We start from the raw sequence: 24,376 nt of genomic DNA on the forward strand, positions 1-24,376 counted from the left end.
AGCTGTCTCTCATTTGCTCTCTTGGACTCTGTCTTTCTCTATGTGTCTCTATCTGTCTCTCTCTTCATGCCTCTCTCAGCACTGATGCTAGTAAAAGTCCCCACTCTCCGGGGCCATGTATAGAGGCTACACTATTTAATGTCCTGGACTACAGTAGACAGGGGAATGACGCTGAATTTTGTGGGTTTCTTCTTAGTGATAGCAAGAAGAAATCATCAGCCTGTCCAGCTTCCACATGCTGATCCTCCTCTGGTGCTCAGGACCACTTCCATCATTGGCTTCCTCACATCTCTGTTCAGGTATTGTTCCCATAATCACAATTTGAATGAGGGCATACATATGGATTTGAAAATATTTCCCAAAGAGGGGGAGTGTGTTTGAAAATATGTTTCTACTTATTCTAACCATTTTCAATTCCTTAAAACTATTAGTTCATATGCATGTAAATTCATAAAAATGTGTAGCATCGTCTACTCCTTTCTCTATGTGGTGGGTTGTGAGTGTGTTTTCTGAATTTCTTGTACTTTTAAGAATTTCATCTTCTGGGGCGCCTGGGTGGCTTAGTCGGTTAAGTGTCCGACTTTCACTTAGGTCATGATCTTGCGGTTCATGGGTTCGAGCCCCGCGTCGGGCTCTGTGCTGACTGCCAGCTCAGAGCCTGGAGCCTGTTTCAGTCTGTGACTCCCTCTCTCTCTGACCCTCCCCTGCTCGCGCTGTCTCTCTCTCTCTCTCTCTCTCTCTCCTAGAAATAAATAAAAATATTAAAAAAAAAAAAAGAATTTCATCTTCTGTCTGAATTTTGTAAAAAAACTAAGTATAAATTACTTTTATCCATAGGAAAAAGAGATGTTTTTCAATTCATTTTAAAAACAAAACAAAAACCTGTAAATGATTACGTTCAGCAAAGCCCCTGCCTTGACAGTGTTCATGTCTCTGAGCCAGTGAGTGGGAAGTAAAGGATGGTGGATACGAACACAAGGAGGAGGAAACACAGCCTTCCCCTATGAGGCAAGGCTTGTCTGCCGAGTGCCCTCTACTTGGAGGCAATTAAACTGATACATAGAAAGTGATATGCACTGTCTTCTGAATATAGGAATGATACCTAGTCTTCACCTCAGACACGTGCTTTTCTTGCCTCAGTCAACAAATCATGAATACCTTTAATCAAAACTATAAAGTGACTGGACCAAAAATGTCCTACCAAATTCAGATCACATTCCTGAAGATTCTTGAAAACTATGTGTTCTCAACCACTAAAAAATAATAGCATACTGCCCTTTACAGAGGCCAAGCTTACAGTAAAATATTTAAAACTATATTGAAATTGGAGAAAATATTACTGTCTGAGAAAACTCTAAGCAAGTAAACTTTGGAATGTGAGTTACTGCAACATTAGAGTACTAATTTGTCCCCTGCTGTATTAACTGATATATAAAAATGTGTAAGTTTAGGTGTACAAGGTGATGATTTGATACATGCATATATTATGGAGTATTTACCACATGAGATTAGTAAACATATCCTTCACCTCACCTAATTACCACTTTTTGTTGTTATGGTGAGAACATTAAAACTCTTTTTAAAAAAATTTTTTTAATGTTTTTATTTATTTCTGAGGGAGAGACAGAATGAGCAGTGGAGGGGCAGAGAGAGAGGGAGATACAGAATTGGAAGCAGGCTCTAGGCTCTGAGCTAGCTGTCAGCACAGAGCCTGATGTGGGCCTCAAACCCACCAACCGTGTGATCATGGCCTGAGCTGAAGTCAGACACTTAACCTACTGAGCCACCCAGGAGCCCCGAGAACATTAAAATTCTTAAGGCAACTTGCAACTATAGAATACAGTGCCATTAACTATAGTCACTGTGCTGTACATTAAATTCCCAGAACATACTCAACTTTTAACTAAAAGTTTGTACTCTTTGACCAACATCTCCCCATTTTCCCCCACCTCTCAGCTAGCACTACTGTAATCTCTGTTTTCAGATTTCAATATAAGTGAGAACATACAGTATTAGTCTTTCTCTCTCACTTAGCATAACACCCTCAAGGCATAACATCAACAATTCACATTGCTGCAAATGGCAGGATTTCCTTCTCTTTTCCTTAATGTTTATTTGTTTTTGAGAGAGAGAGAGAGAGGGAGAGCGTGAGTGAGCAGGGGACGGGATAGGAGGGTCAGAGAGAGAGGAAGACACAGAATCTGAAGCAGTATCCAGGCTCTGAGCTGTCAGCACAGAGCCTGACGACACGGGGATTGAATCCACTAACTATGAAGTCATGACCTGAGCTGAAGTGGGACGCTTAACCAACTGAGCCACCCAGGTGCCCCAGAATTTCCTTCTTTCTATGGCTGAATATTATCCCTGTGTGTGTGTGTGTGTGTGTGTGTGTGTGTGCGCGCGCGCGCGCGTGTGCACGCGCGCACACACACACACACCGTATTTTCTTTATCCATTTATCCACTGATAAGCACTTAGGTTGACTCCATGTCTTGGCTGCAGTGAATAACACTGCAATGAACATGGGAGTGCAGATATCTCTTAGAGACAGTGATTTCATTTCCTTTCAATAAATACCCACAAGTGAGATTGCTGGATCACATGGTAATTCTATTTTCATTTTTTTGAGGAATCTCCATACTCTTTTCCATAGTGGCTGCATCAGTTTACATTCCTACCAACAGTGCATGAGGGTTACCTTATCTCCACCTCCTTGTCAAAATCTCTCTTTCTTTTTTGGGTAATAGCAGTTTTTATAGATGTGAGTTGCTGTCTTGTGCTTTTGACTTGTGTTTCCTTGAAGACTAGTGATGACTAGTGACTAGTCAAGCACCTATCTTTTCATGGCCATTTATATATCTTCTTTGGGGAAATGTCTGTTCAAGCCCATTTTTAAATCAGATTGTTTTTGCTATTGAATTACGTGTTCCTTATGTATTTTCTTTATTCTATAGGTTGTCTTGCATTTTGTTGATTGTTTCTTTTGCTGTGCAGAAACTTTTTCAGTTTGATGTACTCCTTTTTGCTGATGCACACTTGTGATGTTTGTGCTTTTAGTGTCATATGCAAAAAAAAATCATTGCCAAGATCTATGTCAAGGAGCTTATCATGTATGTTTTCTTCTAGGAGTTTTATGGGCTTTTTAATTTTTCTTTGATGGTTTGTTATGTTGAAGTCCTTAATTCATTTTGAATTATGTGAGTGTTGTAAGATAGGAGTCCAGTTGTATCCATTTGCATGTGAATATCATGTTTGCTCAACACCATTTATTGAAGAGACTATCCTTTTCCCTTTGAATATTCCCAGCTCCATTGTCAAGTACCAATTTACCATATATGCATTTGCAGCTCTTAATTCTGTCCCTCTGGTCTATGTGTCTGTTTTTATATGAATACCATACTATTTTGATTATAATAGCTTTGTAATGTCATGATGTCTCCAGCTTTGTCTTTTATGGTTCTATAGGAATTTTAGGATTGTTTTTTCTATTTTTGTGAAAAATACCATTGAAATTTTTAAAGGGATTGTATTGAATCTATAGATGGCTTTGGAAAGTAAGGACATTTTAACAATATTAACTCTTCCAATCCATAAACATGGGATATCATTCCATTTATTTGTGCCTTCAATTTCTTTTATCAATGTCTTATAGTTTTTGATGTACAGATATTTAACTTTGTTAGTTAAATTTATTCCTAAATGATTTATCATTTTTGATGCTACTGTAAATGGTGCTTATTTCTTTTTCAAAGTTTATTGTTAATGTATAGAAATATAGCTGATTTTTGTATGTTGATTATGTGTCCTCTAACTTTACTGAATTTGTTTATTAGTTCTAAGAGATTTTTGGTGGCATCTTTAGAATTTTCTATATGCAAAATTATGTCATTAGCAAACAGACCAACTTTACTCTTTCCTTTCTGATATAGATGCTTTTTTTTTTTTTTTGCCTAATTGCTCTAGCCAGGACTTCTTTTATTATGTTGAGTAGGAGTGATGGAAAATAACATCCTTGTCTCATTCCTGATATTAGAGGAAAAGATTCAAACTTTTCATTGTTAAGTATGATGGTATCTAGGGAATTGTCATGTCTGGCTTTTATTATGTTGTCATATGTTCCTTCTATACCCAGTTTGTTGAGCTTTTAAAGAATGTTGAATTTTGTTGAATGCTTTAACTGCATCTATTGAGATGATTATATGATTGTGTCCCTCTTATTCTGTTAATGTAATATATCACATTTATGGATTTGTGTATGTTGAACCATCCTTGCATTGCAGGTATAAATCTGACTTGATCACAGTGAATGATCCTTTTAATGTACTGCTGACTTCAATTTGCTAGTATTTTGTTGAGAATTTTTGAATCTATGTTTATCAGGGTAATTAAATTGGAGCTTTCTATTCTTTAGTACCCTTATCTGGCTTTGGTATTTGGCTTATACTGGCCTTATGAAATGAGTTTGGGAGTATTCCTGCCTCTTCAATTTTTTGAAAGAGTTTGAGAATAATTGGTGTGAATTAATTCTTAAGGATTTGGTAGAATTCATTAATGAAGCCATCTGGTTCTGAGTTTTTCTTTATTGGGAGGTTATTTTATTTTTTTAATTTATAAATTCTTTAAGTATAGTTAACACACATAATTTCAGGCATACCACATAATGATTTAACAACTCTATATATTATGCTATGCTCACCACAAGTGTAGCTACCATCTATCACCATTCAATGCTATCACAATACCACTGACTATATTCCCAATGGAGTACCTTTTATTCCAGTAGTGAGCACTGTGGAGAGTCCACAGTAGTTTCAAGGGTTAATGAGGTCTTCAGGAGCACCTATAGATCCAGCAGCTAGAGTCTATGGCAGGCAGTGGTGGTGGCTGGAGCAAGGAGTGTGCACATACTCAGCTGCGGGGTTAGCTGCAGATGTCAGGTTAGTAGCAGGGCTGATAGCAGACACGCTCATGATGGTAGAGCCCAGGGTCAACTGCAAGGGCCAAAGTCAAGTATGGCCTTACTGGCAGCTGTAGGGAGCCTGGTTGTGCACTCCTATGACTGTAGGGTCTCACCACACGTTCATGCATTTCAGTGGAGGCAGGTGTCAGAGGTTGGGCTGGGAGCATGTAGGTGCATAGCTGGATTGACTGGCTACAGGTAAGCCCAGAGGTGAAGGATGGTGATAAGAAGATAGGGCTGAATCTATGCCGACATGCAGCTATGGGGACCTTGACTGTCAGCATGTACTTCTATGGCTATGGTCTTATGGTCACAAACACAACAGTAGAAGCCTGTGACATGCACTAGACCAGCCATGTGCAGGGGCGCAGCTAGAGAGGCCAGTGCTGGATGCAGCCATAGTAGTAGGGATCAGTCGTGGGAATGTAGGCTGGTATCTTGCCCTCTCACAGCGCAGAGGCCTGGGATGGATGCTGGTGAGGATCCTGGGTTCTCACAGGGACAGGGAGGAGGGAACAGGAAAAGACTTAGGTAAGTAGCACCTGTGGATACCAATACTATGGGGCAAAAGTGGTGAAATCTGCAGGGCATCCATGGCAGCTGTGCTCTTGGTTGGTTTCTTCAGTGGGGAAAGCTGTGGGGGTTCTCTGCATGGCATGTCACTGGGAACTGCAGCTGCTCCCACCAAGTGGCTAGCATTGGTAGCACTTGATCTTCTTTGTTTCTAGCCATCTCTAAGAAGTCTCAGCTTTGCTGGTCTCTTCAGTGAAACTGAATCAGGTCCTTCAGTTCAGTGTCACGAAGGGCTGGGGAAGCCTGTCACTCCCTGTCACTGTCCTTTTCTGGAGAGGGATTTTCTATTGAAGAGTTCCTTCTTGGCTCTGAGCCAAAGTGGGGGGGAGGGGCTGATGCAGGCAAAATGAAGCTGTTCTTCCTACACTTGTTGTGTTCTCAGGATTTTGTTACTGTGTTGCTAAAGTTTCTCATATGGACTCCTGAACTGTTCCAGAGATGTTTTCATTCATGAAGAGTGTAATTGTTTGTAGGAGGACAGAGGCTGAGGTTTCCTATGCCACCATATTGATGACGGTACTGATTATTCTATGTTCATCTCAAGTAGAAGGATTTTAAAGAATCAGACTATTTTGTTTAACGTTGATTTATTTTTGACAGACACTGCATGTGCATGCATGTGCAAGTGGGGGAGGAGCAGGGAAAGGGAGACAGAGGATCCTCAAAGGGCTACACACTGTCTGAAGCAGGCTCCATGCTGTCAGCATAGAGCCTTATGAGGGGCTCAAACCCAAACTGTGAGATCATGACCTGAGCCGAAGTCAGACACTTAACCGACTGAGCCACCCATGCGTCCCTAAATGGAGCTGTTTAAAAGCAGTCATGTGTGGGGTGCCTGGATGGCTCAGTCAGTGAACCAGCTGAGTCCTGATTTCGGCTCAGGTCATGATCAGGTTTGTCGGATGGAGAGTTGTGTAGGGCTCTGTGCTGACAGCATGGTGGAGCCTGGTTGGGATTCTCTGCTCTCTCCTCTCTCTGCCCCTCCCTTGCTCATACTCTCTCTCTTTCTCAAAACAAATAAACTTTTTTTAAAAAATCATGTGATTGAGGCACCTGGGTGACTCAGTCAGTTAAGCATCTGACTTCAGCTCAGGTCATGATCTCACCGTACCTGAGTTCGAGTCCTGTCTCAGGCTCTGTTCTGAAAGCTCAGAGCCTGGAGCCTGTTTCAGATTCTGTGTGTGTCTCTCTCTCTGTCTCTGCCTCTCCCCTCTCGTGTTCTGTGTCTCTCTGAAAATGAATAATCATTAAAAAAAAATTTTTTTTAAATCACGTGCTATCACCTATAGTACAAAATCTATTCTGATCACTCATCAACTCCACCTGCTTTAAGCATTTTACTCCTTCACTATTCCCCCACTGAATCCCATCATCTCAATTAGTCAGCACTGCTCCCCTGAATATCTTCTATACTCTTCTGCATCTGCCCTTGGCTTCATGCTATTTTGCCTAAACTTTATCACTCTGGAGTCTCTTTCTCTCAGTCTCTCCAGGCCCTCCCAGTTATTTGAGTACAACCTTTGGGGACTTTAAAGGAGAGAAGCTTGGCATGTACCCAGGAGGTGCTGCTCAGAAGGGCAGTTTTATATTAGGAGAGGAGCCAACTGGAAGAAGGGCATTACTAAGAGGACACTCCAAGATCGATATTGGAGGAAAGAGGCAATTTGCAACCTGCAAGTCAAGAAGGAGGATCAGGAGCTCTAAGATTTGACCAAATGAGCTGCCAAGTCAGACAACCTGAGCACAGAGAAAGAAAGCTAATGTGAGAGTTGAATTGGAGGATGTAAGAGGAGTGAGGTGTCCATGTGCCAGAGGCCAGTTCAAGAATGTTATTGCAATGTATCCTCTACAGCTGTTCTCTCTTGTGGTTTGGCATGTTTTGCAGAGTTGGGGGATGTCCTTAACAACATTACTCTACTGGGCACCCCATCCTTCTTGGCTCTGTTCTATCCAATCTCTGCCAGGCCTCTAAGAAACTTCCTTAGATCACTCCAGCACTGCATATGTCACCTTCCTCTGACACTGCAGCCTTTGTTACCTTTGTCCTTCATTTGGCAATAATCACAGGGCTGCCTCATGACATCTTTCCTGTTGTGGATTTTGTTGAGGGGGCGTTATTTGTTTGTTTTTACTTAAGACACATTTTTGTTTAACTTTCTTGGGTTAAATATCATAACCTTATAAAGAGGTTAATATAATCTTATTACACTATAAATTAATATGGATGTTTAATTATTTTATATCTTTCTTTAAAATACCACACACACTGTGTGATTTATTTTTTTATTTTTTTAAGTTTATTTATTTTGAGAGATACAGAGATGGCATGAGTAGGAGAGGGATAGAGAGAGAGAGAGAGAGGGTGCCTGGATGGCTCAGTCGGTTGAGCTTCCGACCTTGACTCAGGTCATGATCTCCCAGTTTGTGGTTTTGAGCCCCACGTCGGGCTCTGTGCTGACAACCAGTTCAGAGCCTGGAGCCTGTTTTGGATTCTGTGTCTCCCTCTCTCTCTGACCCTCCTCTGCTCACTCTGTATTTTTCTCTCTCAGAAATAAATAAAACATTGAAAAAATTAGAGAGAGAGAGAGACGGAGAGAATCTCAACTAGATACTGTCAGTGCAGGATCCTATGTGGGGCTCGAATTCATGAAACCACAAGATCATGACCTGAGCCGACACTGAGACTCAGACGCTTAACTGAGCCACCCAGGCGCCCCAATTTTGTATCTCTTTCTTAAACATAGAAATATACTCTTTCAATGCACCCAAACACTTAACACACAACTAGGAATATAATATATTAGCTTAATCTTCTTTGTAACTAGACCTAAAATGCAAGCTTATATCATGCCCTCACTGAAACCATTTCTAAAAGTGTCAAAATTTACCGCAATGTGCACCTTCAGAAATAATTATGTTGATTAAACCCATAAGGAATATAGATACAGTTCAGACTTACACTCAAAAAAGCAACATATTTCAGCTAGAATTCTTCCGTGGCAAGCAACAAAATCAACTCTGGCTAACTTAAGGAGAAAACAATGTATCACAAGGATCGTTTATAGTTCAAAATTCATGGAAAGGCGGCAGAAGAGGCCTCGGAAAGAACGATAAGAACAATGAACGAGGCTCTGAAGATCCAGGGCAGCAGGCCCATTTGGCCGCTACCAAAATAAACAGGCTCTGATCACTTTTTCTACCCTTGTGTTCACCCCACTCAAGGTTCTAAACCTTGGGAGACAGAAAATCCAGCTGGCCCAACCTGAGTCATTTGCCTTTCCTCTTGACCAGCAGAAAGTAAAATTCCCTGACTGCACAAAATGAGGAGAGGTAATTTACCCAAAGTAAATCCTGGCATTCTTACTAAGAATAATGGAAAGTAGGTTTCCAAATAAAGAGTAACTAGAAAAACTAGTGGACGCTATAGTTCAATGAATGTGTTGGTGAGGTTTCATAGATCAAGTTTCATTATGGTGAATGAGTTCCAGCATCAGTTTGGATGAGAGCAGGTAGAAGGAGCCTAGGGCAAAGGAGTTATTTAAATTGTAATATGAGGGGTGTCTGGGTGGCTCAGTCAGTTAAACGTTGGACTTCGGCTCATGTCATGATCTCACAGTTCATGGGTTCAAGCCCCACGTGGGGCTCTGTGCTGACAGCTAGCTCAGAGCCTGGAGCCTGTTTTGGATTCTGTGTCTCCCTCTCTCTCTGACCCTCCCCTGCTTACACTGTCTCTCTGTCTCTCTCTCTCTCAGAAATAAATAAATAAATAAAACATTAAATTGTAATATAATACTGGGGCAACTGGGTTGCTAAGTTGGTTGAGCGTCTAATTCTTGATTTCAGCTCAGTTCATGATATCACAGCTCATGGGATTGAGCCCTGTGTGGGGCTCAGGACTGACCTTACACAGGTCATTCTCTCTCTCTCTCCTTCTCTCCTCTCCTCTGTCCCTCCTCTGCTCTCACTCTCTATTTCTTTCTCAAAATAAATAAACATTTAAAAAAAATGAATACTTTAAATTGGAATACTATGCTGAGGCTTTAACCTTCAGGCAGACTTCGTCCCATAACATGAAGATGAGCTTTTGGGCAGGAAGCAAATCAGGTCAGTCTTAAATGCAGAGAGCAGGCAGGTCGCCAGGTTTAGATGCTTTCAGGATCCAGACAGATCCATGGTCAAGTCAGATACTCCTTTAAGGACATGTTGGTAATAATTTTAACTGGTTCACATTGAACAGGAGTTTAGTGTGTGACTGTTAATTGCTTCACAGTGATGGGGAAAGAGTAAATTAACTGAAGATGACAATGCTGTACCTGACATAGATCCCTAGTTCTTCACTAGCATCTACATTGTACAGAATTATATTTAAGAACACAGGCAGTAGGTGAGATAAGCTGCCTCGTTATTATTCAGACATCTCCAAACAAACACAAAAGTCTTAGAAATGCTTTTTTATTCAATATCTGGATACACTTATAAATCTACAAAACATTCACCGACTAATTTTACTTTGAAAAAAGATTGATACCTTAAGCCTGAGAATAAACTACAAATTGACCATATACAGTTTTTAAAAAGAATAATTTACCAACAGTACGTGTTTCTCATGTTTGTGTTACTTTTACCTGCTTATATTATCTTAAAGAAGAGTAAGTGCAAAGCTTAGTCTGTAAGAAGTCTAATTATTCTGCTCTCAGCAGGAGGCCTCTCATGTCTTAGGAACAGAAGAAAATTACTGAGAAAATAAGATTCCTTTTGGTGAAGACAACTAGTCTCAGCATAAACATGGCTTAAAGAATAATTCTGGTTGTGCATGCTGTTCAGAACTGAGCAAGGTATTGTGTTCTACTACTGAATATAGTATACTTAGGCAGAAAAAGAGGATGCCTGGAACATTAAGAGGAGACCAAAACTCAGCATTTTATGTTCTTGGTACATTGAACAGAATCAAGCATCAGTAAGTAGTTGCTCAGTGTTTTTAGAAACACAACAAACAAGAAGACCATGAATCAGTGCCATTTCCATAGCAAAGATGGTACTTCAGTTAGAGAAAAGCATCATTAAACTAATGCAGAATCTTTGAATTCATTATTAAAAATTTAGAGCTCAGTTTCTAAAAATAATATTTATACTTCTTAATCTCTTGCTGGGGAAGGATTTAATATGTGTGAAGTTACCTTATTTGTTGGACTAAAGCAGCTACACACTAAGATAAGGAAGTTTTCATTTTTGTGGATCTCCAAGGATTAGGTACAGAGAGAGGTTCATATCTGCCCTTTCCTTTCTACCAACTAGCCATGGAATAGAAGAAAATGTAAGAGATGTGGTCTCGTGTAAAACGAAGCTTGTCAGTCACTCTACAACTAAAAGAGAAATAAAAACACAGTGGAGTGAGTTAAGACATCTGAATGTTATACCTTCCCAGAATCAACTATGTTAAATATTTTATCCACTGCACACAGATGATATCCAATATCTTGTACTTAGTTCCCCTCTATAAAGGCAGGATCAGAGACTCCAGGCAGAAACATTGGTGAAACATTTAACATACCTACCTCCCTGATCATCATAGGTGTGGATATTGCTATCAACAGGCACTGAAGCTCTTAAACCCAATTTAAACATGGCCAGGAAGTGGTGATATTGGACTGATGGTCACATTAAAGTGTTTTTAATTCTATCTGCAGACATTAAACTTATGTGGAGGCTAGCAATTTTACCAAGTCTCTCTAGAGCACTTTTTACCACAGGAAAATAAAGCAAGCGTGTTATAAAGAATTTCTGTGGGGTTGTCTTTTACAATAAAGTCCTTTCTTGTAAGAAAAAAATATTCTTATGCCATTTCCCAAGGACAATGAACTCCACACATAGACATATTTACTTTTTTATATACTTCTGTTTCAGATTACTTTTTTGGAGTGCATAAAAATGTGTGCATCGCAGGGTGAGAAAAAAAGTGTAGAAGAAACTTAAATCTTGATATTGCTTTCAGAGCTCTTGGGGATTACTGACCTGTGGTTCTTAACCACAGGGAGGCCTTTTTGGTGGCAGCAGCCTCTCTCACTTCTTTGTCAGCCAGTAGTTAGAGTCTGTTTCCTGCAAAGATGCCAAGATTAGGCTGAGGTCATCATTTGGCTGCACTTGTCAGTCTCTCAGTTCACTATCTGATGATGTCAGGTTTCTGATAACAGCAGGGGAAATAAAGAGGTTTTAGATCACAGTGGAGCAATTAACGAGATGAAATTGCTTTGGGTAATTTCAGTCTTAAACTCTGCAGGGAAATAACTCAAGTATTTGAAAATCAAAACTAAGCTCATCTCAACTTGAAGACCTACATAGGAAAATATCAACCACAGGGGTGCCTGGGTGACTAGGTTAAGCGGCCAACTTCTGCTCAGGTCATGATCTCACGGTTCGTGAATTCAAGTCCCATGCCAGGCTCTGTGCTGACAGCTCTGAGCATGGAGCCTGCTTCACATTCTGTGTCTCCTCCTCTCTCTGCCCCTTCCCAGCTTCTGCTCTGTCTCTCTTTTTCTCTCGGAATTAGACATTTTAAAAAAATAGAAAATATCAACCACAAAAATGTAGAAATATGAGTGTGTTTTCAAATTCCAGAAAGATTATAACATGCTTTTCAAAAAGAATAAAAGTGGTAACACAATATGAGGGTTTTAAGGAGTGAACATTTTTTCCTAAGGATCTTCCTATCCCCTTCTCCATTTTTTCAAAATAAGTAGCTAAATATTATTTAGATCTTCGTAGAGCACTGTAATCAAAGAAATCAAAGAAATATTTCATTTGTTTGTCTTTCCTTCACTAGATTCAAGTTAAAGCTGCTTGAGGTTTCAGAATAACATTTCTAACATGAAAGAGCTTTAAAAACTATGTATAAAATATAAGTGCCAAATTAACAATGCAGATAAATATTCTGTATCTGGAATGCACCGGGTGCTGAACACATGTAAACAACCTCTGTCCACCATTTTCCAGTACATTCTAATGAATGTATGCTGAGTAAGGCTGGGTGGGGGTGAGGAAGGTGAAAGGGCATGAGGAAAAGGTAAATGAACAAACTAATTTGTGGTAGTGGCAAGATCTAGAATGAATGTAAGACTGCTGTGAGAGGCAATGTTTGTCCTGCGGAGACTAAAATATCCTGCCCACCCCCTGTGGCACAGGGCTTCCTATGAGAACATATGTGGGGAACACAGAGAGAGGCTCCTGACAGTGGCCTCAATGTTTTGTGACCACCCTGTGTCCCCTGTAGCTGCCATCACCCAAACAGGCAGAAGAAGCATGTACAGACAAGGTACAAAGCAGCAGAGGCTTCATGGCAGGTGTGGCCAAGACGATATGGGGTGAGTGTCAGTCCGGCGATAGAGCCCTGACGCCCACCTACTTTTGGCTTTGTCTGGATAGAAATCTAAAGATGTCTTGTGTTCTCTTTGAGTCAACTTAGAAATTTTATGCAAAAGTAGGATAAATGTTTAATCTCTAATCCCACAATTGTTTTAAATGTAGAATTTAAGAAACCTAAGAAGCAAGCATGGGGACAAAGAGAGAGGCAAACCAAGAAACAGATCCTCAACTCTACAGGACACTGATGGTTACCAGAGGGGATGTGAGTGGAGGGATGGGCTAAATAAGTGATAGGTAGTAAGGAATACACTTGTTGTGATGATCACTGGGTATTATAAAGCAGTGTTAAATACTGTATTGTACACCAGAAACTGATATTACACTGTATGTTAACTTATTGGAATTTAAAAAAAACCTAAATATGTATATATATATATGTATATGTATATATACACATACACACATGTATCGTAAAAATCTATAAAAAGTCTCACTTTTTTCTCCTAATAAGCAATTCTTAAAACAGTTTTCTTTTCCTCCCAAAGACAAGGAGATACTCTGCTTTGGCAAAGGTAGATAAGCCCTTTGAGATGGACAAACTTGGCCACGTGATCTTTACTTTTCCCTAGATCTCACCTGCCGGAGCTAGATCTGAGCCTCGTGATAGGCTTTCAGTAATGACAGTGAGTGTCCAGGCAGCCCGAAGTTAACCAGGCATTGCAGTCTATTGGCCATGGGCCTGGAGGTTTTCACACTCCCCAGAGAGCTGAGGATTGTCCAACTACTTTCTAATTTAGCAATGAATGTGCTAAGTTTCATAGTCAGTACTTAGGTAGTGATTTGCATGCATTTTTCATTTGACTTACATAATCTTGTTTAAAATGCTTTCTAAACTTGAGTTTGAAGCCAATTTTCACTGAATTTTTTTCTTCTCCTCTGTTCGAAAGATACATATTTAGATGATCTTTGGTTTTAAGCTGCAACCATTTGGTCAGACTATTAACAGAACCTGCAGTGCTTTCCATCACAGCCTCTTAGGATTCTACCTCAGTGAAAATGATGGGATCATGATCAAACAAAACCTGCAGTGGACCTCTCTAGAATGTGACCATTGTGTGCTTCTAGTTTCTGTAGTTGACTTAAAAAAAAAAACAACAAAAAAACACTATGGTCTCAGAATAAAGCTCTCTGCTTATGCAATAATGAGGTCTAGAAAAACTGCTGAGAAGACTGAACTCATGCCATCAAAGTATTCTCTATACTTCTCAAAATTTTGATAAGAGTCCAAACACAGAATTTGGTTTTACAGTTTCTGACAAGGGTCTAAAATATGAACACTCCAGACTGTTGATAAAGAGGAAATCCTTACACCTTCACAATCAAAAAGTCAATGTTTTTTTGAGAACAAGTCCACACCCTATGCAAGATTCTTACATGAGAGGTGGACCTATCATACGACTTCCCTCAGGAAGTCCTCTTACAGTCTTATTACCAGTTCATCTCTTTGCTATTTCACTGAGAATAAGCATATTATTATGTGCAGATTTCCCACTGACACCTGCAATGTCCCCAAATGTTTAAAAACCAAGAATAACATTGGAACTTAAGAGAATAACTTGTTACTAACGTGCTTTGCAAGAATCTACCAGATTTCAATATTCTTTTCTCCTATCTCAATGAGAGATTTAATAATAGTAAAGTTATTACTAAATTCTAGATTAGAAGTTATAATTTTCTGTCTTAAATTTAGAAACAAGAGATTGTCAATAGTATAGAGACTACTTGTACGTTCGAAGAAAATTAATGATAACTTCTGATTAGAATTATTATTTTCTGTTTTCAACTTAGAAATAAGAGATTGTCAACAGTGTATAGACTACTTATAAATTCTAAGACAATTAATGATAACTTCTGGCAGTGGAGGGAATTCTGGTACTCTGTACCAAAAGAAAAGTCTGAGGTCAAAATAAGGAAGACAGTGAGCAGCATGCATCGGCTGTAGTTATCCCAAGATAAAGACACAGAGGTAGGGGAATAGCATAATAGATGTTGGTAAAGTCTCCTTTCCAGAGGGACAGCATGCAGATCCCCCAGCTGTTGTTAGTATTGATGTCAAACAGTCTCTAGCTTTCCCCTTTCGTGAAGAATTGCCCTAGGCCCACAGGAGGGACTTTCATACCCGGAGATGCATCGGAAGTCCCACCCTCTTCCCCAGGGGAGCATCTGATTCCTCAAAGTTCGATTGCTGTGAGGTGCAAGAGCCTGCCTGCTTCCAGGGAACCCAACCTGAGGGGATCAGTATGGTGGATAGTTGGCATGTATAGCAGTTTCCTTCCTTCTTTTCCATTTTATAGCATAAGTCTAGGAATTTACAAATTCAGACACAATTGCTGGGCTACCTTATTTCTTTGGTCACTTAATAAAAGTACCCTAACAGGATTTGATCAGGTTTGGTTCTTCATTTCCCAGACAGTTTATTGTTGGGAACAGCAGTCAAAGAGTAGATGGTGAGGAGGAAAACATTAGTATAAACTGGGGCTTCTGGGTGGCTCAGTTGGTTGAGCATCCTATTCTTGATTTCAGCTCAGGTTGTGATCTCATGTTTGTGATTTCGAGCCCCAAGTCAGGTTTTGTGCTCACAGCATGGAGCTTGCTTGTGATTTTCTCTCTCCCTCTCTCTCTGTCCCTTATCTCTACTTATTTTGTTAAAATAAGTTCTAACAAAATTTCAAGTCAGGTGTTTCTGGAAGAGTTACTTTTAAAAATAATATCAATACAGCTGAACATAAATTCTTAGCAGAAATGGAATTGACATGTTTTGACCAACTCCTATGGAGGGCTATGCCTTATGGGTTTTTTAAAATCCGTGCATTTGAATGATAAATAAGCTAATGACTCTGTCTGAATTAACACATACATGGGTATAGTCAGTAAAAACTAAAATTCTCATCCAAAATGCATATGATCATTCTTGAATAAACACATAAAGTAAATTCCTCTTCCATGAATGTCTGAATTTTAACACTGTAAATCCAGTCTTAACTAACATTCATTCATATTTTCTTTCAATCATTCAGCATTTTTTGAGAGACAACCATAAGCCAAGTACTGTGAAATGAATGAGGATACAATAGTGCATAATTCCCTTTCCTCACAGAGCCTATAGCTGATCAATAACGTAGACTAGACATGGTCATGGCCTATAATAATACAATGCGAAGTGATAAGTGCTAAGAGGAAGGAACCACCAGGAGAACATAAAGAGAATGCACTTAACTAGAATCTGGATCAGAAAAGCCTCCTGAAAGAAGTGACACTTTAAGCAGTGGCCCAAAGAATGAGGGAAGAGAGAGGCTGGAGGAAAGGACAAGTGCTAAAGGTATAGCCCTATATATTGGAAGAACTGAAATTAGGTCAGACTGGATAAAAGATAGAAGGCAAAGGGAAGAAGTTATACACTATGAAGCTGATATGCTAAATAGTCCATGGCAGAGCCTTGTGTCAAAGGTTGGGTTCTTTGGGAAATAGACTCAGAGGTCCAGGCTTTCATGTAGGAAGTCTATTGGGAGAACTTTCAATATCAACACCTATGAAGCAGTGAAGGCAGTCTACTGCTCAACTTCTATATCTGTAATCAGGGAAGAAGTAGTGCTGTAATCTAATCAATAACAAAGTCTTCAGCCAATCCCATAGGGAGCTCTTAAATTGGGATGGATCTTCAGAGTTCCCTCTGACTGGGATCAAGGTATGGAATTTCATTTCTATGAGTGGAGCTGTTACTGGAAGTAGGCTGCCCTGGGAAGGGTATAACTGTGTGCAAGTAGACTTTCTTCAGGTGAGGGAAGCCCCAAGGAGAGACATAACTGAGAGTGGTTGGCTGTAATACTACAATGAATGCTTGAGTCCTCAAGGAGTTCTAGAGAATGCACCCCATTATAAACAAAGTGTGTTAAGGATACATCATGTAAACTGTGTTAGAACAGTGATAAGCCTGGGTTCTAAGCATGGAAGAGACACAATATACATTAGATTTAGAAAGATCTTTCTGTCTGCATTATGGGCAACAGATTGGAGAGAAGCATGACTGGAAGCAGAGAGACCAGTTGAAATTGGTTGCAAAAATTCAGGCAGTAGATGATGATGGTCTGAAGCAGGGTAGTAGCAGTAAGAGTGGAGAGTTACAGATGGATCTGAAAGATATTCTGGAAGTGGAAGAGATGGGACTTAGTGATTATCTGTGAAGAAGTTAATGAAGAGTCCAATCTGTAACCCAAATTTTAAGCTTGGGCACTTGTGATAGGAAACAAAGCAACAAAAGTCAATTGTTTGATTGCTATTGTATTTTTGAATGGTAAGAGGGAGATACTAAACTCAATTTTGGAAATGTATACTTTAAAATGAGTTTAACAGAGGCATGTACTAAAAGGCCTATAGATATAAGGGTCTGGAGTGCAGGAAAGTGATTTGGAACAGAAATAGAAGTGTGGAGGCCATCAGCATAGAGGTGGTAATTATGGCCAACAAACAGATCAAGATAACTCAGGTAAATGTATAAAGTGAGGAAAACAGAAGGCCTGAAATAATATCATGAGTTCTTGATTTTTCTTTTTCAGTGAAGCATTCATTAAATTCCTGCCCTGTACTTTCAACATGGTTAAGGAGGACAGTGGAGAAAACGAGAAGTATTTTTTGAATAACTTTTATGTGCCAAACACATTATCTCATTATCTTACCTTATAACCCTATGGTTTCAGATTACCATCCCCATTTAATAGATGAGAGCAAAGGCTCAGAAAATTTAAGCAACTTCCAGAAGTCACCATACTATTAACTAATAGGACCAGAGTCTCAGTCCAGGTCTTCCTGTGTTTTACTCATTTTTTTTTTTTTTTGAGAGAGAGAAAGAGAGAGAGAGAGAGGAGAGGGGCAGAGGGAGACAGAATCTTAAGTAGGTTCCATATTCAGCAAGTACCTCAATGCAAAGCTCCATCCCATGACCCTGGTATCATGACCTGAACTGAAATCAAGAGTTGGACACTCAACCGACTGAGGCACCCAGGCACCCCTACTGTGATTTTTATACTATACTGTGGCATACTTCAAATAATCATGTAATATGGGTTTATTGTGAATCATAGTTTTTAATGATCATAGTTTTATTTGGTTTATATAATATTAAAAAGTAGGGGTGCCTGGGAGGCTCAATCAGTTAAGTGTCTAACTTTGGCTCAAGCCATGATCCTGCATGGGGCTCTGTGCTGACAGAGTGCTGGAATCTGCTTCAGATTCTGTCTCTCTCTCTGCCCCTCTCCCACTCACATTCTCTCTCTCTCTCTCTCTCTCTCTTAAAAATAAATAAACATTAAAAATCTTTAAATATTAAAAATGAAGCTAGAAAATTCAAATCTGCTTTGGGGAATAGAGAGAGGGTCTCCTATGCTCTCAAACTTTAAAGAAGATGCACACATTTGTTTTCATCAAACAGAAAACCAGAAGAAAAGGGCTTAATCTTTCATTAACCACTTCGTAAAGAAAAGCTTCTATTTATTCTGAAGGGAATTAAAAATGTATAGCAATAGGCATTTAGGACAAAATTACCTCACAACACAAAGTGTATGTACTATTAGCACTGATGTTATTTATTTATGTGTAGCTAGAATTACATGCCCATATAGGACTTGGGCTCATGAAAATATCTGAAAGGTTTTCTCAGGGCTGTAAGAGACAACAATGCAGAAGGCTGTCATGCTCTTTCTTGCGGGGGTTCTAATAACCCCTGGCTTCTCTTGGTAGAGATGCCTCAGCAATGTTCAATCAGCAGTCTGTGCTTATTGATACGGGCAAGTGTCCTCTCTAACACGCACAGGCTCAAAGAGGAGGAGCTCAGTCTTCTTGCTGGAAAATTGAGAAAGAGAGTTACTTTACTAGAGGGACCTCTTGGTTATACACGCAAGTGGGGGAACCACTCATTTGCTGTGGGCCTCCTCTTGATATATTCTCAAGATGGAATATTTTCCACCTTCCACTCTTCATAAGGTTGACATCCCTCACCAGTTTCAGTGGTGAGGTTTCAATATATTCTTATCTTCCATAAAAAGTCATTTAGGTCAGGGGCACCTGGGTGGCTCAGTTGGTTAAGCAGCTAACTTTGGCTCAGTTCTTGAGTTCCAGCCCCGCTGAGCTGTCAGCACAGAGCCTGGAACCTGCTTTGGATTCTGCATCTCTCTCTCTCTCTCTCTCTGCCCATCCCCTGCTCACCCTCTGTCTCTCTGTCTCTGTCTCTGTCTCTGTCTCTCTCTCTCTCTCACAAATAAACATTTAAAAAAAGTCACTTAGGTCAAGTGTATGCGTAGATACACTTTAGAACTTCAGAGCCTCGTGAGGTGCTATGATGAATGTTAAATTACACATGTTTCAGAATTCCTTGCAAGCCTCACCAATCAGGAGCAGAAAAACCTTTTACAGTTATCCTTTATCTCATTAAGTTTCTTTAGGATGTTGATTTTGACAGTAAGATTTAGCTGGGCTAAAAGCTGCTATGCAGCCCTTGAAAAATTCTTTTGCCACTTAAGGAAAAAAAAAACATTTGAACTATTATCATGAATGTGGTTTTTCTAAAAAGATAAAAGAGTACTGTAGTTTTAAAATACATATGTGCACATATATGTGTGTGTGTGTGTGTGTGTGTATGTATATAATACACAATTTTAAAACCGGAAGGGAGTAAAATGCATTTAAATTTAGTCTTAGTTATTTTGTACATAATTACAGAGATTCACAATTGTGACATGTATTCAAGGTCATACAAGAAAAGAGAATTTTAATGGTATAAGTAAGTCTATAAACCAAATTTTTTAAAGTTCCAAATCAAAACCCATGCCACAGCAGTACATTGCCTTATTTCATAATTTCTTGATAAATGATAAATTTAAGATAAAACACTATCACCTGGTATGTACTAAGTAAAAATGTTAAGTCATAAATTTAGAAATTTCAAGGACGCTGGAAACATACTAAAATTAAGACTCATAATTTTCTTGGGGCAATGACATTGCTTAGTTTTAAAATATCTCACATAAATCATTTATCTAATGAGCTTCATCTTATTGCCTTCATTTCTTTTTTAAAAAAGTGACTTCTGTCATTGAAGATACTAAATAAAATGCATCGACAGAAATTAATAGGCAATAGAACTTGATGAATTCTCCTGGAGAATATTTTTATAATGAAAGCTTGGCAACTGTTCCTGTGATTAATCATGATAACGCACAGCCCCTCAGGCTCTAGATGAATTGGCCTATTCCTTTTTTCTGGAATATTCCTCTTTCCCTTTTTCTTTCAGGAAGGATTAACCATTCCACCTTCTCCATACTCTTCTCTGTGAAATCCACACCCTCCACTTCTCTATCCAAATCCCACTTTCCCCGAGAAGATAACTTACAGCCTCAGAGGAAGTGATCTTGTTCTCCTTTGCATTCCAAAGTGCTTCAAATTTCCAGCACTCAACACTGATTATACAGTATAATATCATCATATATTCCCCAAACTGTAAACATTCCTAAAGGATTTAGTTGTATGTCCTAGAGGGTAGGTGTGGGCAAGGAGTCAATAAATATTCCTTGCTAATAACTAGAGTGAATACAGCAAATGGCTAAGTACATCAGAAACAAGGATACTTTAGAAATTCAGTCATCAGTGGATCATTGGCTGGCACAGGTACTTAACTCAAGGTTTCTCTATGAAGCAGGGACTCTCCCAGTCTCACCTTTCCTGTTACAGAGAAGTGAGAATAAAAATGAACTTTAAAAAAGGAAGCTCAAAGAGAAGATTTCCAATTTAGTTTAATCTGGAAGGTTAATGGCTAAAAATAGACTTCCTCTGGCTGACCAGGGATAAAAATTCCCATCTTTACGTGGGGGGGAAACAAGAAAGAGAGAAGTGAACTTTATTAACTCAACAGTCTCAGTGACTGAAATTTACAACAGTCGTATGAGAGAGGCATTATAATTGCCATTTGTCCCCTACAAAATTTGCCCTGGCTGCTAGGGAACCAGGATTACAGAGAGTATGTGTGTTTAATATTCATTAATATATATTAAATGTTATTTATTAAAGACTAATAATTCATTAGGGCTCAAAGATTAACTATAAGACTATGAATATACTACATTTTTAAGGATGTCTTATATTAGTAAAGATACATTGTGTATCAGAATAGAAATATTTTTTTTCTTATAGAGTGCTAATCAAAATCAAATTTTATCTGCCTTCTGTATTTGCCAAGCTAGCCATGTGGGGCAGTAGCAAAACTGGGGTTTCTTCCAACCTCCCAATCCTATGATTGGTTGATTTAAGATGGAATTAGAGGCAAACTTTTTCTACCTAATTAAACTTGCTGACGGAGTAGTTTTTTGTATATGCAAAATGTGCTTGAATTTGGAGCCTTGTTGCCTGTCCTCTGCAAAGAGGGCAATGTTTTCCAATCTGAAGACATTTGCAGCTGTGCAACTAGTTGACTAATCACTTCTGAGAGTCTCTTCCCCAAAATAAAAATCATCTGGGGACTAATTGTTACTCAGAGTAATAACAGAGCTTGGCATTGCTCAAGATCTATTCATCACTGGATTTCACAAGTCTGAGCCCCTCTCTGAAATGAGCTTCTCTTCCAAAAGCCCACATGGAGGTCTGAATGGTAACAGAGATTCTCTGTGGCAGGCTTGGGGTTAGGATTGGACTTCCCTCACTCATACTTTTCACCTCACACGCATGTGACCCTCCACTTGGCTAGTACAGAGCAGGGTATGCAGGGGTCCAGGACTCAGGATGCAGCCAGGACTCATCTCAGTAGAGGCCTCGGTCAGGTCAGTGGTGGCCTTGCAGAGCTCATGTGGCTCCTGTGAGGTCCGGGTCCCTAGGGGATCAAATACATGAATGTGCCTTGTAAAGTATTAAACACATTCATACAAATGTCAGTTATGATCCACGTCATTAGTCCAACATTCTCATCAACTTCTTCATTTATAAAATGGCAAGATGCCTTAGCATATATAACGTCACTGTGCAGAACATGTTTAGAGGTTTTGCTAAATGGAATATACTTTGAATTTTTTATAATCCAGCTATATCTACAAAAATGAAACCGGGCTGTTTATTATTCATTTCGATATTTGATTCCTCACTTATGTGACCCTAGTCAAGAAAACCTGTGTGTTGACCAAGCTGTAGAGACCTCTAGGTAGGTGGCCTCAGGCAGGTCATCTAATGTTTTCAAGCCTTTATCCAACTGGACAAGTTGAGGGCTGAGAAAGAGATGAGGAGAAAGGAACAAATGGGTCTGGGTACCCAGTTCAGCATCTACATCTTAATCCTCTACCTTCAGGGAAACTCTGGCCTTAAGCAGAGGGAGCTCTGCTAGCTTAGAGCTCCCCGTATCAGATTTTCACATCAAAATGTATGAGGGAGCCCACACTTGCTATTTGAAGACAGGGTTTCTAAAACTGGGCTCTAAGTACAATAGCATACTTTGGAATTCTGACTAAAATTGCCTGAGAACTTTGCAGAAGCAATAAAGAGAGGCACACAAGCACATTCGCTGACTGCTTGATTTGCTGATCCACTACAAATTTTACCAAGCACATTGAGTAAAATGGAGGCACACACTAAGAAAATATAAATTCCAAATTAATTAATTAGAAGAAGAAGCAAACCAACTGTGAAATCTTGGAAGAGTTGTGGGTACTTTTTCTCTGTCCTTTTGTTTATTAAAAGGAGAGGTAGGATGAGGTGGTGAAATTTAACACCTATGACAAGCATGTTATTGGAATAAAATAATAAACCAACTGTGAGAGTTTGTAACTAAAACATATAATGTAGGGCAAAAATATTACATTTATACTCTGTTAATAACGGATAACATTTCTATAATTTTTTGAAATAGACTACCAATGTTTAGCTTCTCAAAGGAAGTATTTTTTATATCCAACATGTGGATAAATTTAGATTTAATGAAATACATGTAGATAATAAGAAAAAACATGTGGATAAATTTTAGATTTAATAAAATACATAGAGAACAAAGTAGAACTGCTACAATAACCAGATTATCGTTTTTTTAAAATCAAGTCATTGCCTGCAATTTGTTTTTGAAGTTAGCATTTTGGCTCAGATCATGATCTCACGGTTGTCAGAGCCCCGGGCCACGCTCAAAGCTGAGTGTAGAATCTGTTTGGGATTCTCTCTCCCTCTCTCTGTGCTTCTCTCTCTTTCAAAATAATAAATAAACATTTAAAAAACCTTAAAAATAAAAGAAATAGATTTTGGGGGTGCCTGGGTGACTCAGTCCATTAAGTGATCAACTTTTGATTTTGACTCAGGTCATGATGTCACAGTGAGTTGAAGCCCTATATCAGTCTCTGCCCTGACCATGTGGAGCCTGCCTGGGATTCTCTGTCTCCTAACCCTATGTCCCTCCTCCACCCATGCTCACCCACTCTCTCTCTCAAAAATAAATAAACTTAGAGAAAAAAAGGAAATAGGTTTTTTTGTGGAAAAACCGAATGTAAAGACAACTATTAAGTGACATTTTCAGTGAAGGTTTGGTGATCTCTTAAGAAATTAAGCATCTTTCTATAGGATATATTATTATTTCTAGTATTTAATAAATCCATATTTGTGTATGCTTGGCTTTATAAATGGGTTCATCTTCATTGTTTTTAATAATCTAATTTTTTTTGTAAGGAATAATTATTGAATCCATACTGTGTCCCAAGCAGGCTCCATTTTTGGTATGAGAAATTCAAAGATGAGTAACACATGGTCTTGGTGTTTAAATAGTTAACCAGTTATTTGAGGAAGATGTTATGAAAACAAATACATTTAAGAAAGTATAGTATAGGGGCGCCTGGGTGGCTCAGTCGGTTGAGTGTCCAGCTTCGGCTCAAGTCATGATCTCATGGTTTGTGGGTTCGAGCCCTGTGTCGGGCTCTGTGCTGACAGCTAGCTCAGAGCCTGAAGCCTGCTTCACATTCTGTGTCTACCTCTCTCTCTGACCCTCCCCTGCTCATGCTCTGTCTCTCTCTGTCTCAAAAATAAAGTATAAAAATTAAAAAAAAAAAAAAAGAAAGTATAGTATAAACATACCAGGGCTTTCTGAGTCATGGTAATATCTCACCAAGCAAAACTAATTCCCATTTGAATGGAGGTGAAGGGATCAGGAAATGCTATCTGAAAAAAAAAAAACCAAAAAAACCCCCAAAAAACTGGTCCTTAAACCTAATAAGTTTCAATGATGACAGGGAAGGAGTGAGGATCATAAAGCCAGGGGTTGTCAGATGAGCAGAGATGAGTGACCCCAATGGAGAGAACAGTCTCCATGAATTCACAGAGGCACGAGATCGTATAAAGATTGCTCATATCTGCAAGCAATTCAATGAGGCTGGAATAGTGGCCAAAATAAGTGGGTGGGGAAGTAAATTGTTTCTTTTG

The 24,376-nt window shown here is 39.2% G+C and overlaps 1 protein-coding gene across 1 annotated transcript in view; it reads left to right on the top strand.

The window, feature by feature from the left end:
- The first annotated feature begins 236 nt into the window (after positions 1 to 236).
- Positions 237 to 24,376, top strand: part of LOC120243913 (sodium channel protein type 1 subunit alpha) — a 176,030-nt gene continuing 151,890 nt past the window's right edge. Inside the window, exon 1 of the mRNA XM_039250140.1 lies at positions 237 to 299. The gene's annotated coding sequence lies outside the window, so the exon portion shown is untranslated. The remainder of the gene's footprint in view (positions 300 to 24,376) is intronic.

Source organism: Hyaena hyaena, unplaced genomic scaffold, assembly GCF_003009895.1.
Source record: "Hyaena hyaena isolate Hyena2069 unplaced genomic scaffold, ASM300989v1 scaffold_363, whole genome shotgun sequence".
In the NCBI taxonomy this organism is placed as follows: domain Eukaryota; kingdom Metazoa; phylum Chordata; class Mammalia; order Carnivora; family Hyaenidae; genus Hyaena; species Hyaena hyaena.